Source organism: Felis catus, chromosome B4 (genome assembly GCF_018350175.1).
Source record: "Felis catus isolate Fca126 chromosome B4, F.catus_Fca126_mat1.0, whole genome shotgun sequence".
In the NCBI taxonomy this organism is placed as follows: domain Eukaryota; kingdom Metazoa; phylum Chordata; class Mammalia; order Carnivora; family Felidae; genus Felis; species Felis catus.
This window is the reverse complement of record NC_058374.1, coordinates 21,352,716-21,367,368: the sequence shown is the minus strand read 5'-3', so window position 1 is coordinate 21,367,368 and position 14,653 is coordinate 21,352,716. Positions and strand designations below refer to the sequence as shown.

Sequence of the window (14,653 nt, the reverse complement as noted above, 5' to 3'; positions counted from 1 at the left end):
CCTCTTGGTAGCTGCCTGGCCTCGGGCCGGGTCATAACCTCTAAATTGGATACCACACCACACTTTCCATACTTGTTATGAAGATTCAATCAGGTAAGCCATGTAATGTCCTTAGCACAGTACCTGCGACATAATAGTCTCAATACCTTTAGCTCTTAGTGAGAACTCACTTAACCACTTTGGAGCCAACTATTGTTAGCCTAAGTTGTTAGCTCTTGGGTTGCTTTACTTCTCAAAGTCGGGTTCTTCCAACAAGCCACCCCAGGATTCGCTATTGTCCATAGAACCTTGGCTGCACTTACGATAAATGATACCGGAAGGAATGGTCCTTACCTATTCCGGGACCTGTAAGTTTTCGTCGGTAAAAACAAACACAAAGTTTTAGGTGTCGCTTCTTGGGTAAAACTTTAGGTAAAACTGAAACCTGCCTCTACGCTTCTCCCAAAAACTGTGACGGCTGCAGCAACATGAGCCTTTTTCCCTCTCTGATGAAGGCAGCGCTTTCTGGCTTGTGGTTCAGTTGACTTTTCCAACCGTCCTCCAAATGTTTCTCAAAGAGACCTGAAGGGTGAACACTGCAGACTGGAAAACTAGACTGGCCCTGTGTCAATGACTTGCTCTAGCATCACAGGTTTATTAGTGAAACGCATGTGTAAACGCTGCCTCTCTGAGGGCTCCGAAACTAGCAGACTAAAACTCCACTGCGAGACGGAGCACAATTGTCGATGTTTCTGACAGGGGTTGCATTTAATCTAGCAGAAAGTTACCTTTGGCCAACATCCCGCCCTGCTCCTCGTCCAGCCGACAGGGGGTCTAGGGCCAAAGGCCAGTGGGAGGTTGTGCCTTGTAGGAAAGCTGTTAGAGCCTTTCCAGCGTGGGGCGAGCTCAGGAGAGCAACTTGGGGATGCAGGAGATCTGGGGAGGGTGTTGCATTTTGTTCTCAAGGCTTTTGGCATCAACACAGCCTACAGGCCTGTGAGCGGGCAGCAGACAAGCTTCCCCTCCGCGCTCAGGAGGCCGTCACTGTGACTTCTGCAGTTCCAAAGCTTTTTAAAAAATCTTTTAGGGGCGCCTGGGTGGCGCAGTCGGTTAAGCGTCCGACTTCAGCCAGGTCACGATCTCGCGGTCCGTGAGTTCGAGCCCCGCGTCAGGCTCTGGGCTGATGGCTCAGAGCCTGGAGCCTGTTTCCGATTCTGTGTCTCCCTCTCTCTCTGCCCCTCCCCCGTTCATGCTCTGTCTCTCTCTGTCCCAAAAATAAATAAATGTTGAAAAAAAATTAAAAAAAAAATCTTTTAAATGTTTATTTATTTTTGAGAGAGATACAGACACAGTGCAAGCAGGAAAGGTGCAGAGAGAGAGGGAGACACAGAATCCGAAGCAGGCTCCAGGCTCCGAGCTGTCGGCACAGAGCCCGATGTGGGGCTCGAACTCACAAGCCGTGATGAGCTCATGAGCTGAGCTGAAGTGGGACGCTTCACCAACTGGGCCACCCGGGCGCTCCAGCCAAAACTTTTTTGTACACTCAGTATATGTATTTTTCAATTGCCTGTTTTGGTTTTTTTTTTTTTTTTTTTTTTTTTTTTTTTTCCCTTGAGTAGGGAAAGAACTCCACGGGACGCCTGGGTGGCTCAGTTGGCTAAGCCCCAGGCTTCTGATTTCGGCTCAGGTCACGTTCTCACACTTCATGAGATCAGACCCCGCGTCAGACTCTGCATTGACAGCACGGAGCCTTCTTGGGACTCTCTCTCTCCCCCCCTCTCTTTCTGCCCCTCCCCCACTTGCTTTCTCTCTCTTCCAATAAACAACAACAACAACAAAATTCCAGAGTGAATCAAGGGGTATGGGGTGAGGAAGGGAAGGGCTCAAGAACCCGGAATCCCATCCATGGCTATGTTTTAGGCAGAAGCGTAAATATTTATCAAATAAATATTTGCTGAGTGCTGAATCGCTGCATAGACACATGTCTGTATCTCCTAAGCATTTACTGTAGTGATGAGTCAACATCTTTTCCTGTGGGGAACCCTCATATATTATCCCATTTGGGGCAGGTTAAAGTGAGCCACACCAAATTAAGCAATTTCTTAATGATAGCGAAAAAGTCAGTTAGCTGAACTGGAATTTCAGATCCTTTAATCATGAGTTGCACCAACACACATCACTTTCAGTATTAAAAATACCACTTATAGGGGCGCCTGGGTGGCTCAGTCGGTTCAGCGTCCAACTTCGGCTCAGGTCATGATCTCACAGTTCTTTTTTTTTTTTTTTTTTTTTTTTTTAAATTTTTTTTTTTTCAACGTTTATTTATTTTTGGGACAGAGAGAGACAGAGCATGAACGGGGGGAGGGGCAGAGAGAGAGGGAGACACAGAATCGGAAACAGGCTCCAGGCTCTGAGCCATCAGCCCAGAGCCCGACGCGGGGCTCGAACTCGCGGACCGCGAGATCGTGACCTGGCTGAAGTCGGACGCTTAACCGACTGCGCCACCCAGGCGCCCCCATCTCACAGTTCTTAAGTTCGAGCCCACGTCAGGCTCTGTGCTGACAGCTCGGAGCCTGGAGCCTGCTTCGGATTCTGTGTCTCCCTCTCTCTGCCCCTCCCCCGCTCACACTCTTTCTCTCAAAAATAAACAAACATTAAGAAACTTTTTTTGAATACCACGTCTAGAATCTTCCTTAACAAAAAATGCAGAAAATAGCTGATGAGTGACATACACGTTAAGTGTTAAGTTGCTTCCTATGTTTTTGTATTAAGTGAAAAGGGCAGAGCAGGTGACCAGAATTCTGATTGTTTTACATAGTGCTTGCCGGGGATTATTCTCGTTTCTCAGGAAACAGCTTGAACTACACTCACTACACAGTTGTGTTCTTCAAAAATTCATTTTCGGGGCGCCTGGGTGGCGCAGTCGGTGAAGCGTCCGACTTCAGCCAGGTCACCATCTCGCGGTCCGTGAGTTCGAGCCCCGCGTCAGGCTCTGGGCTGATGGCTCGGAGCCTGGAGCCTGTTTCCGATTCTGTGTCTCCCTCTCTCTCTGCCCCTCCCCCGTTCATGCTCTGTCTCTCTCTGTCCCAAAAATAAATAAAAAACGTTGAAAAAAAAATTAAAAAAAAAATTCATTTTCAGTGTAATTCTAGCACACATCATATGAGCTACTCACGTTTAGAAAGAAGCAGAAGCTTGTTAAGAAGGACAAGTATGAAGCCAAGGCACAAGTCTAATACCGTTAACAGCTCATTATGTACATTATATTTTCCAAACCAAATCCTGGCATCTGATCTGGAAAACGCATGTGGGAACAATATGGCAAATATTTAAAACCAGAGCAGTTTCAGAGAATTTGGATGATATTCTGACTGTATTATTAAACGTGAGGAACATATTTTGGGATAACTTGGAAATACACGAGCATTCGATTAATATTGACCTTAATTGTACCTTTTCAGTCCTTGTTCTCATTTGCCTACCTCTTACAAACCTAAAATAACTATTAGTAATGACACTTCAACTTCAGAATCTCAAATATTGAAATATCGAATGTTAAACTTCACATAATAGACCCTTCATTTTTCCCACAATAAACTCCAAAGACTAGATCTATAAAGGCACTGGAAAACTGTACGTTGAATAATGTCCATGTGGGCAGACCTACTGGAAAATCAGGCAACATCTTTCCCCTTGATTTAAAAATCTGTATTTTCTCTGATTTGCGGGGCTGCTTTTATTTATTCTGAATTTTCGTCACGGCCAGACACATAGTTATTTGCCTGATTTGAAAGAAAACGAAAAAGAACTCAGAGAATTACAGGTGCCTGGATGGATGGCTTACTTGGTTGAGTGTCCAACTCTTGATTTTGGCTCAGGTCGTGATCTTAGGGTCAGGTAGTTGAGTCTGGCATTGGGCTTGTGCTGAGCATGGAGCCTGCTTGAGACTTTCTCTCCCTTTCCCTGTGCTTCTCAGGAAATTATAAGATCTGGAAAAACTTACTGAGCATTTACTGTCCGCCAGGGTCAGTTCTCAGATACAGAAAAAGAACCAACAGCCAAACCAACATATGGCCGATTGGCTCCTGGCCTCAAGGAGCCTCTAAGGAAAGACACCAATAAGGAGGTAATTGTAATACAATGTGGCAAGGTTGGATGGGGCTAGGGAAGCACCAGGACCTAGAGAACAGCTACTTACCCTCCGTCCCACAGCCAGAGATGGTTGGACGACATCATCCAGCATGGTGGGTACCTCTCGGCACTGCCTCTCAAGTAGTTTCCATTGAAGCAGAGTGCTTAGGATTTCACAGAATATACAGAACACTTGAAAATGCACTTATGGAAATAAGATCGGTAGTTGTCCCGAGAAGTCTTAAAGCACCTAGCATGCTTCACAGTGATCTGTGTCTGCTCAGTAAGGTTTAATGTCCGGTCTTATGAGTAGGTACAGAAATGGGGAATGCCCGGGTGGCTCAGTCGGTTAAGTGGCCGACTTAGGCTCAGGTCACGATCTCACAGTTCGTGAGTTCGAGCCCAGTGTCGGGCTCTGTGCTCACAGCTCAGAGCCTGGAGCCTGCTTCCGATTCTGTGTCTCCCTCTCTCTCTGCCCCAGCCCCACTCATGCTCTGTCTCTCTGTGTCTTAAAAATAAATAAAGCAGGGGCGCCTGGGTGGCGCAGTCGGTTAAGCGTCCGACTTCAGCCAGGTCACGATCTCGCGGTCCGCGAGTTCGAGCCCCGCGTCGGGCTCTGGGCTGATGGCTCAGAGCCTGGAGCCTGTTTCCGATTCTGTGTCTCCCTCTCTCTCTGCCCCTCCCCCATTCATGCTCTGTCTCTCTCTGTCCCAAAAATAAATAAAAACGTTGAAAAATAAAAAATAAAAAATAAATAAATAAATAAAGCATTAAAAAAGTTTTTTAAATAAAAAAAAGACTAGTGCTCGCTTCGGCAGCACCTATACTAAAATCGGAAGGATACAGAGAAGATTAGCATGGCCCCTGCATAAGGATGACGCGCAAATTCATGAGGCGTTCCGTATTTTTTTAAAAAACAGAACAATCTGAGGGTTGATGGGGGGTGGGAGGCAGGGGAAAGTGGGTGATGGTCATGGAGGAGGGCACCTGTTGGGAAGAGCACTGGGTGTTGTATGGAAACCAATTGGACAATAAATTTCATATTAAAAAAAATAAAATAAAATAATTAAAAAAAAAGAGTAGGTATGGAAATGCAAAGTAGAGCCAAGCTTGATAAGGTACAAATTGTAAGCTCACTGCACAGTCATTTCGATGGTGAGATTAACTCTGATTGGGAACGAACAACGATGCGTTTGCTCATTTACGCATTCTAAGAGTTTGATGTTGGCCAAGTTACTACCCTCACTGTGCCTCATTTTCCTCATCTGTAAAATGCGATAATATTAGTATTGACCATTCAAGGCTGTTGTGAGCATTAAATGGCATAATTTATGTAAAGTACTTGGGATTTTGCCTGCTACGTAGTGCGATTCTAATTGAAGCCCAAAATATAAATAGTGTCTGAAGTAGAGATGTTAATGAAAGGGAACAGATTCAGTTTAAATAATTTGGTTTGAGAGAAAGGCAGAATTTATATTCTGAAACCTTCCTTTATGCCTAGATTTTATTTATTATTCACGTGAGAATCATTTGTTAAGAATGGAGTCCTTAGCTTTCAGAGATTCACACTGAAATATTTGTGGAGGAAATTATGTGATAGCTGGGATTAATGTAAAAATAACACAGTGGGTAAGGGCTGGAGAGGGAGGGAGTATAAAAATGAAACATGATTAGTCGTACGTTGATCATTGATGAGGCTGGCAAGAGGCATGTGCAGCTTAGTTAGACGTGTCTTTACTCTTGTGTATGTTCTAACCCATACAAAAAAGTCAAAAAATAATAATAAGGTCGGGATTCATAGCTAGTGTCTGTTCCTATGTATAAATTCTCTGGTGGAGATCGAATGTCCAATTTTTCTTTACAAATCGGGCAAGCATGAATTTATGTCAAGCCGGTGCAGAAACCATGTTGCTACGGCAACTCTTCACCACATTAAATAACTGTAGAGCCAAAATGGCGGCAGGTTTCCTTCAGGAGGTGATCTGAGTATCAGAGAGAGAAACCTACCCCAAAGCCTCCCCCCCAGCCTCCGTCCCCTGCTTACCGTAAGGGACTGAGAGGTGTAGATGCCAACCGAGTTTGGAGCCCAGAAGATTAGGGGATGGGGAGCCTATGGTACAGACTCCTGGAAGAAGTCACCTACATTCAGAGCTCTCTGTGACTGGACTTCCGGTGCAGTCCACACAGCCCCCGGCGGGGGGGGGGGGGGGGGGGAAGGCCCCTGGTTGTCAAGCAGTGAGATCTCCCTAGGAAGACAGACCATCCGCGACCATTCTTTTCTTTTATGACCTTTCCCAACATTTGGGAATGAAAACTGCCCAAGGGCAAGAAATGGAGCCCAATCCCCACTTCCAGCACAGGGGACTGTTTCCAGAGAGGCTCACTGTGCATTTTTAGGATCACCAGTGAGCCACGACATGGCCAAGGACGTCTGGGCATCAGTAAGTCCATGCCCCTGCCTTCAGAAAGATCTTCTCTAAACATCCCATGTGGGGACTTGAACAGCAACGTGAGAGCAGAGGGACCCCGGCAAGAGGCACGTGGGCACATTCCACAATGCACAACAGGCTCTCTCGGCTTTGATCATTAGGATTGGCTGTGGTCCCCACTCCTTCACCTGTTTGCCGGGTCATCCTGGGAAAGTCATTCAATCTCTATGTGTTCATTTCCTTGCTAAAGAAAAAAAAATACATATAAAAACTCTAAAATCCCAAGGTTCTGACAAGAATGAAAGAAGATAAAATCTGAGGAATGTATGGGTGATTGCGGAACCTGTGGACGGGGAAGCTGTGGGTTACAAAGTCACTAACGTCATTGCTTTTCCCTGTTTTCCTTCCTCCTTTCCTTTCTTCTTTCCTCTTCCTTCTTCCCCTCCTCCCTCCCTTTCCCTTTCTCTCCCTCCCTCCCACTTCCCTTCCTTTCTTCTTTTTAAAAAGTCCTACAGGGGCGTCTGGGTGGCTCAGTCAGTTAAGCGTCAGACTTTGGCTCAGGGCATGAGCTCACGGTTTGTGAGTTCCAGCCCCACACTGGGCTCTCTGCTGTCCACGCAGAGTCCGCTTTGGATCTTCTGTCTCCCTCTCTGTCTGCCCCTCCCCTGCTTGCACGTCTCTCTCTCTCTCTCTCTCTCAAAAATAAATAAACATTAAAAATAAATGTTTAAAAAAATAAAACATTCTACAAACCAGCCTGAGATTTTTTTTTTAGCATGTGCCCGGGACACAGTCCTCTCACATTTCCAGCAATTAGTTTCATTTGAAGCTTCTGGGCATTGTCAGGAAGCAACTAGTCCACTGCACCCGAGCCCTTGGGTTTAATCGTCCAACACATTCCCGGAGAGCACCTCATACCCTAAGTCCCAGGGCTGTCTTTCTCCTTTAACCTCCGTTCAGCCAACTGAATTCGGCACTTTCTTATGCACACGGCTGGGAAGTGTCTCTGAAAAATTGCCTACACGGTACGACCTGGAAAGCTAGCTACCTGGAATTTCATCCACTCGATCGATCGAGAAGTTGTCTTTATTATGGGAGTAATGGAATGTTTGTTTTGGCTGAGTCAACGTGGAGGGCGTTTTTTTGTTTTTTGTTGTTTTATGTTTTCCCAACACTTGGTGCTGGCTGCCGGAAGCCCCCAGCATCCTGCTTGGCATCAGGGATTCAAAACATTTTTAAAGGGACAGAACGTCTGTGCTGGTGTGTATTTTAATATAGCTCGGTGGTTTTGAGCAGGCTGTTTTTCACGAGGCTGCTTCTGTTCTGTTTGGTTTGTTTGTTGTTTCTTTTTTATTACAGGTAGAAATGCTGGCAAATGTAAACAGTCCTCACTTAAAGCTTTTTTATTTCTCCTTCTTTCCTTTCCACCCTTGGAAACGGTAATTCCAAAGCCTGCCTTTGGTTTTCAGAATGTGTGGTGCCCCTCAGGCCACAGAATGGTGTGTTAATTACAAAGTGATTGAGCGTGTCTTCATTTGGTTGCCACAGCAGGCTGGCTATGAGAAGTGAAGTACATTTTGCCTCGTGAGCTCCCCACGGGGTCGAGGCCCCTGGGCAGACAGGGGCTGAGGCCTGAAACGCAGCACTTGTAGCCAGGATCCTGCGTGAGGGAGGGGAATAAAAGCGTAGGCCAAGAGTCTCAGTGGACTCAAAGGGCAATGGGGAGCCACGGTAAGTCCTAGAGCACGACACAATGACGCCCATTAAGGACCATTTGTCTTGCAGTCCCTGGTTAGTCTGGTAGTCTATTAACCATCAGATCAGATCGTAAAGCAATCTACTTGATGGCCAAGCAGGCAAACGACAGATAATGGTCTAGATGGGGTTCAAACCTACTGAATCTAAGATGTGTCAGTATTAGACAAAGGAACCGACACACGGTGAACATACTTAACCCAAAGATTTAAAAATAGCTGTGGAGGGGCGCCTGGGTGGCGCAGTCGGTTAAGCGTCCGACTTCAGCCAGGTCACGATCTCGCGGTCCGCGAGTTCGAGCCCCGCGTCGGGCTCTGGGCTGATGGCTCAGAGCCTGGAGCCTGTTTCCGATTCTGTGTCTCCCTCTCTCTCTGCCCCTCGCCCGTTCATGCTCTGTCTCTCTCTGTCCCAAAAATAAATAAACGTTGAAAAAAAAAAATTAAAAAAAAAATAGCTGTGGAACATCTTCCTCATTTCTAAGAAAAACATGCCAAGGATATGTTAAGAAGAGGGTCCTCTGGAATTAAAGAGCTTCGTGAAGAAGATCCCTATCTCTTAGCCATATTCGTCATCGTCGCCAAAAACAGGCATTGAAATTCATGCCCCACGTTGCAACATCCTACACGAAGAAACAGGTCAAATCTCCTCGTGAAAGAAGGTTAAACTCCAACTCGGAAAATACCTACGTAGAAGATGCAAGGCCCATCCATCACACATACAGACTATTCATATACCGTAAATGTAAGCCCTATTCCCAGGTCCACCGGCTCGGGAGTAAAAACAGTGTCCAATCAACAGCCACCGTCTCATATTTCTCGGGACACGGTGTTACTCACTCAGCGGGAGCTCTGGCCCTCCTCAGACCCCCAGATTCCTCCCAGACGCTTCCAACACTTGGGGAGGAAGGGATGGTTGGAGAGAGTGGAAGCTGTCTTCCTTGGTTTCCATGTCTGTTGTGCAATGTGCCTTCTCTCCTGCCCCAGCTCATAGCAGGCTGTCATGTACGGCGGGGAGTGGGACAAACAGAGCCTGCCTCCGTCCCCATGGGGCTAGCTGAGGCTCCGTGTTAAGTATAAGTAGGCCTCCACCTCCACGGCCACTGGGACTGCCCTTTTAGCTCTCCGTGTTGCACGGAAATTTTAGTGAAGGCGGCGCTTTGTTTTTTTTTCCTTTCCTATTTACCCAGTCTAATTATTATAAACAAGCACTCTGAAGTCAGACGCACTTGGGATTTGGGTCTCAGAGACTCTCCTCTCCAGCTTGGTGGCCTAGGACAAGTCACCGAGTCTCCGTTTTTCCAGCTGCGAAATGGGAATGATCACAATGGCACCGCTGTAATCGGGGTGTCCTCCAGACTGAACTAACTGATTTCAGGTAAAAGGCTAATCCTGGTGCTTGATCTTGGTCAGGCACCCAGTGAACGGGTTACCTGTTTCCATCAATGTTTCTGTAGTCGTCACGGTTGCTACTGTTGCCCACAGTCCCCTTCGTACCGGCATTTGGCCGTGAGTCCGTGGAGACAAGGCAAGGGAACGGCGTGCGTGATCCACACAAAGCTATTGCAAGAAAACCTGGCCCCGTAAAGAACCTAACGCGATGTGTGGCACATGGCACCTCTTCAAGAGTGTGGCTCTCCCCTGTTGAAAGAGTCCTTCCCATCTTGAAATGCATGTCTGTCACCTGCGGTCTGAAGGGCGCACTTCATTATATCCTGTTCTTGGGTGTTTCTTGTGCTCATTTTGATCTGAAACAGTATATCTCTTAGTGTTGTTCTTGTAGTTAACCTTCGCGTGCCCGGGCGCACGTAGCTTGTTTCCCTTTCCACCTGTTGGAAAACTCCTCCCACTCCTGGGCACAGACCCGCTCAGCAGCTCCGCACCGTGAGAGCCCCTACCTTTCTGCTCCGTCACCGTCACAGGAAACTCGAGGAGTCCTCAGCCCCCCCAGCGCGGACATCAGCTGCTCCCGCCTCTCCTCCTCCCCAGATTTTGTTCTGCTCAACAAGCCTCGAGAGTCTTCATGGCAGTGAAGGAGTGCTTAGACTACGTTAAATAAACTCTACACCCAACATGGGGCTCGAACTCACAACCCCGAGATCAAGAGTCACATGCTGTACTGACTGAGCCAGCCAGGCGCCCCTAGACTATTTTAAACATTTCATAAAATCTAACAATAGTCATGGGCGGGCCTGCTGTAAAAGTCCCCGTGTCTGATTAAATTGCCATGACCCAGATGGGGCGCCTGGGTGGTTCAGTTGGTTAAGCGCCTGGCTCAGGTCACGATCTCACAGTTGGTGAGTTGGAGCCCCGCATCCCCCTCTCTTTCTGCCCCTCCCTCTCTCTCTGCCCCTCCCCTGCTCTCTCTCCCTTATAAATAAATAAAGTCATGACCTGTGGCATTAGGTAAGAAGTACGTCAGCAGTGTGGGCCATACTGCTGATCAGATGCTCTGATCTTAAAAAGTGGACAACCAATAAATGACACGTCTCTTTTCCATCGTGCAAGGCGATAGAAAGAGTTCTTGGTAGTAAAAGGCTGGACGCCTCTGCCTTAGCCAATTCCATTTTACCAATAACACACTTGCATGAAAATTACACCGAAGGGGGCAAAACAGATTATACAAGACTGTAAGGATATTATGAGCCTTTAAGGGCCAGTGCCTGGTTTCCCTGAAACCCAAAAGTCTGGCTCCTTTTAGGCTAGAGGCACCCAGGCAGCCATGCTTCACTTCATGAGGGCAACGCACTGGTGCTTTTCAAGAGAACCATACCCTAAAACCCTTTGTAGTTTTTTGACCACCCAGCAGGTAAAGGGAAGAGACACCTGGAGGAATATTCCGGCGCTTTTCCATTGCTCTTCCACCCTAGATCCACTCCTGCCTCACTCTTTGCTGTCAGCAGACCCCCTGTGATTGGCCACTTACGATGAATGAGTAGAAATCCTCTTCTGTCCCAGAGCCCTGTGGGTATGGGGGGGGGGGGGGGAGGGGCAGTGGCAGGGGGAGGGGGGAGGACTAGACTCCTCATCCCTCCCTAAACCAGTCAGGCACAGAATGAACTATTGTGACCAACTTGTAAAAGAACTTTCATTATACCTTCATATTTTTCCTGTGATGACTCTGACCACACGGCTTAATGGGGCTTCCCAATCCATACCACTGTGAACCCGCAGGAGAGAGGCGGAGCCTGGGGAGACTTTTCCACGGTTTGGGCGAGGCCTCGTTAACTCTCACTCTTAAAGTTTATTGTTCTCTGAATCGATCATCTTAATACATAAAGCATATGGAGGGAAGAATCTCTCCTAAAAAAGGAGCTCGCTCATCCTCGAAAGTTTTTTTTTTTTTTTTTTTTTTTTTTTTTTAAGTGCCTGCTTGGGGGAAAATGCTGCGGTAGCGTTAACAGACAACACCATTTTAATTATGAATCTAATATATTTGTATCACAAAACCTGGCATTTTCAACGATAAGGCACCGTGATTACACGAAGCATTTTCAGAAGTAATAAACCTCTGCTGAATACGCTCAGGAACCACATTAAGATTCAATTTCAGCTCTCATTAGTAATATCAACTAATATGGGTGGGCTGATTATTTTAAAATGTATTAAATGCAAATTGATTTTGTATTGTCAGAAATAATACCGAGGGACGTTCTGTAGTCACTTTCGTGCATCCTACCCCAGCCTCTGACCAGTAGGTTTCTTTTTTTTTTTTTTTAACGTTTATTTATTTTTGAGACAGAGAGAGACAGAGCATGAACGGGGGAGGGACAGAGAGAGAGGGAGACACAGAATCTGAAACAGGCTCCAGGCTCCGAGCTGTCAGCACAGAGCCCAACGCGGGGCTCGAACTCAGGGACTGTGAGATCATGACCTGAGCCGAAGTCGGACGCTCAACTGACTGACCCATCCAGGTGCCCCTGACCGGTAGGTTTCTAATCGTGGAAGATTTGAACAGCATTTTCATTTTTGTTATGTTATCCTGACTTCCTGAAAGCCACTTGCCATGCTTTGCTTACCACCAACCTTGGGTCCAAGATGGGCCAGGGTCCAGTTTGGGGATAAACACAGAGCACCAAGCCCAGGGCAGATCTTGGGGGAGACCAGGGCAGCATCCCAAGTACAGGCTCATGAGGGAGCTGCGTTGTTTCCAGGTTTTTCCTCTTCCGGGACCACTGGCTCTGATACTACCGGGGCCGGGACCACGCCCTCAGTCACAAACATTAGCTTGTCATGCAAGAGTTCACATGTTTTCAAATACGACTTTACTCCACTTTTGGCCGGATCATGAGGCACCGATTGCAAGGTTCCCTGGAACCTGCAGCAAGGGATCTGGGTACCCATAACTCCTTGGTTTGCTCATGAAATACATTTCAGGGCATGTTTAGTAAACGCGCTAAGATAATCATATGCTTCCTAGGACATTTCATCTTCTGCCCTAGATGAACATGAAAAAAAAAAAAGGAAGCACATGGAAAATTATAGCAGAATTATAGCAGAATGCAAGGCCTTCACTGATTAGCTATATTGTGCAGAAAACACTTGTCAGGGAGGACTTGGGGGGGGCACTGGTGTGGAGAACAGAGAAGCATTTTCTGGGCGAAAGAGCAGAACATGCAAAGGCCTAGAGGCAGGATGTATTGGAGAGCAGGCTGGTCTGACAATAGCAAACCACCGTGGAGGTGGGAGGGAGGCTGTGCCTAGCTGGGAATTGCCTTAAATTTCAGGCTTTTGTCTAAGGACGGGAGTGGAGATTATCTCCAGGAACACATTTTATACATAGGTTGTTTTGTTTAAAACAAAACAGAACAGGGGCGCCTGGGTGGCGCAGTCGGTTAAGCGTCCGACTTCAGCCAGGTCACGATCTCGCGGTCCCGGAGTTCGAGCCCCGCGTCGGGCTCTGGGCTGATGGCTCAGAGCCTGGAGCCTGTTTCCGATTCTGTGTCTCCCTCTCTCTCTGCCCCTCCCCCGTTCATGCTCTGTCTCTCTCTGTCCCAAAAATAAATAAAAAACATTGAAAAAAAAATTTAAACAAAACAGAACAAAACAGAAAACCCCATAGATGTGGTTGGGTCTCCATACCCTGTGTTATAGCCTCTTTCTCACTTAGCTATATCTCATACACATGCTCAATGTTTTCCATTAGAGCCATTTTAAAATGCAAGATGGCCATTCAACCATTCCCTTGTAATTACATGTTTAGATTTTTTTCAACATTTTTTATTACTATGAATTGGCGTAGTGCTGAGTAACTTGTCCATAAAGCTTTTCATCCTATTTAAAAGTGATTCCGAGGGCATCTGGGTGGCTCAGGTGGTTAAACGTCCGGCTTCGGCTCAGGTCATGATCTCACGGTTCGTGGGTTCGAGCCCCGCGTCGGGCCCTGGGCTGACCGCTCAGAGCCTGGAGGCTGCATGGATTCTGTGTTTCCCCCCTCTCTATGCCCCTCTCCTGCTTGTGCTCTGTCTCTCTCTCTCTCTCTCAAAAATAAATAAACATTAAAAAAAATTTTTTTTAAGTAATTCTGTATCAGAATATGTTCCTAGACGTCATACCAGCCATATGGGGCACTATTAATTTCCTTGCTCATGTGCCTATTTATGTGACGGGTGGAAAATCACCATCTTCTAATTTCAATTTACATTCCTTAGATGACTAGGAAGACTTAATAGGTCACTGTATTTTCCAACAAGTATTCTTAGAATGGTAGGTAAAGTCATAAAGTAATTTAGTGAGTAGATAAAGAGAACATCAGTTTGGTACCTCACCTCCCAGTATATCTATGGAATGCACAGACCAGCAAAACAACTTTAGACTAGGCTGAAGTTCTCTTTAAAGCTATATTACTGTTTTAAAAGCAATGTGCTTTTTAAAGGCTGAAGTATTCTTTGGAAGAAAGGTAGTAGGACAAGCTATTAAATTGTATCTATAGGCATGTACAGATAGTGAAATCCAGTATCCACAAGGCTTAGATACCAGAGAAATCTGTTTATGTGGTTTAGGCACAAATCTATGCCTAAACCACTGTCCGAGCCTCTAAGAACTCGCCGTTTCTGTGAACAGAAACATCTTCTACTTATTGGCCTCTGGACAAGTCTGAAAAGATCTCATTGGAGGGGGGCGCTCTGGGAAACTCCAATGGTTTTATTTATTTATTATCATCATGACTATTTTATTACCATTGTGACCCTTTTTTTATTTTTTATTTTTTTTAAATTTTTTTTCAACATTTATTTATTTTTGGGACAGAGAGAGACAGAGCATGAACGGGGGAGGGGCAGAGAGAGAGGGAGACACAGAATCGGAAACAGGCTCCAGGCTCTGAGCCATCAGCCCAGAGCCCGACGCGGGGCTGGAACTCAC

The 14,653-nt window shown here is 46.5% G+C and overlaps 1 non-coding gene across 1 annotated transcript; it reads left to right on the top strand.

The window, feature by feature from the left end:
* Positions 1-4,912: 4,912 nt before the first annotated feature.
* On the top strand, positions 4,913-5,019 carry LOC111561502. Its single transcript, XR_002744155.2, has one exon. It is a non-coding gene; the product is annotated as a U6 spliceosomal RNA (small nuclear RNA).
* Positions 5,020-14,653: the final 9,634 nt, after the last annotated feature.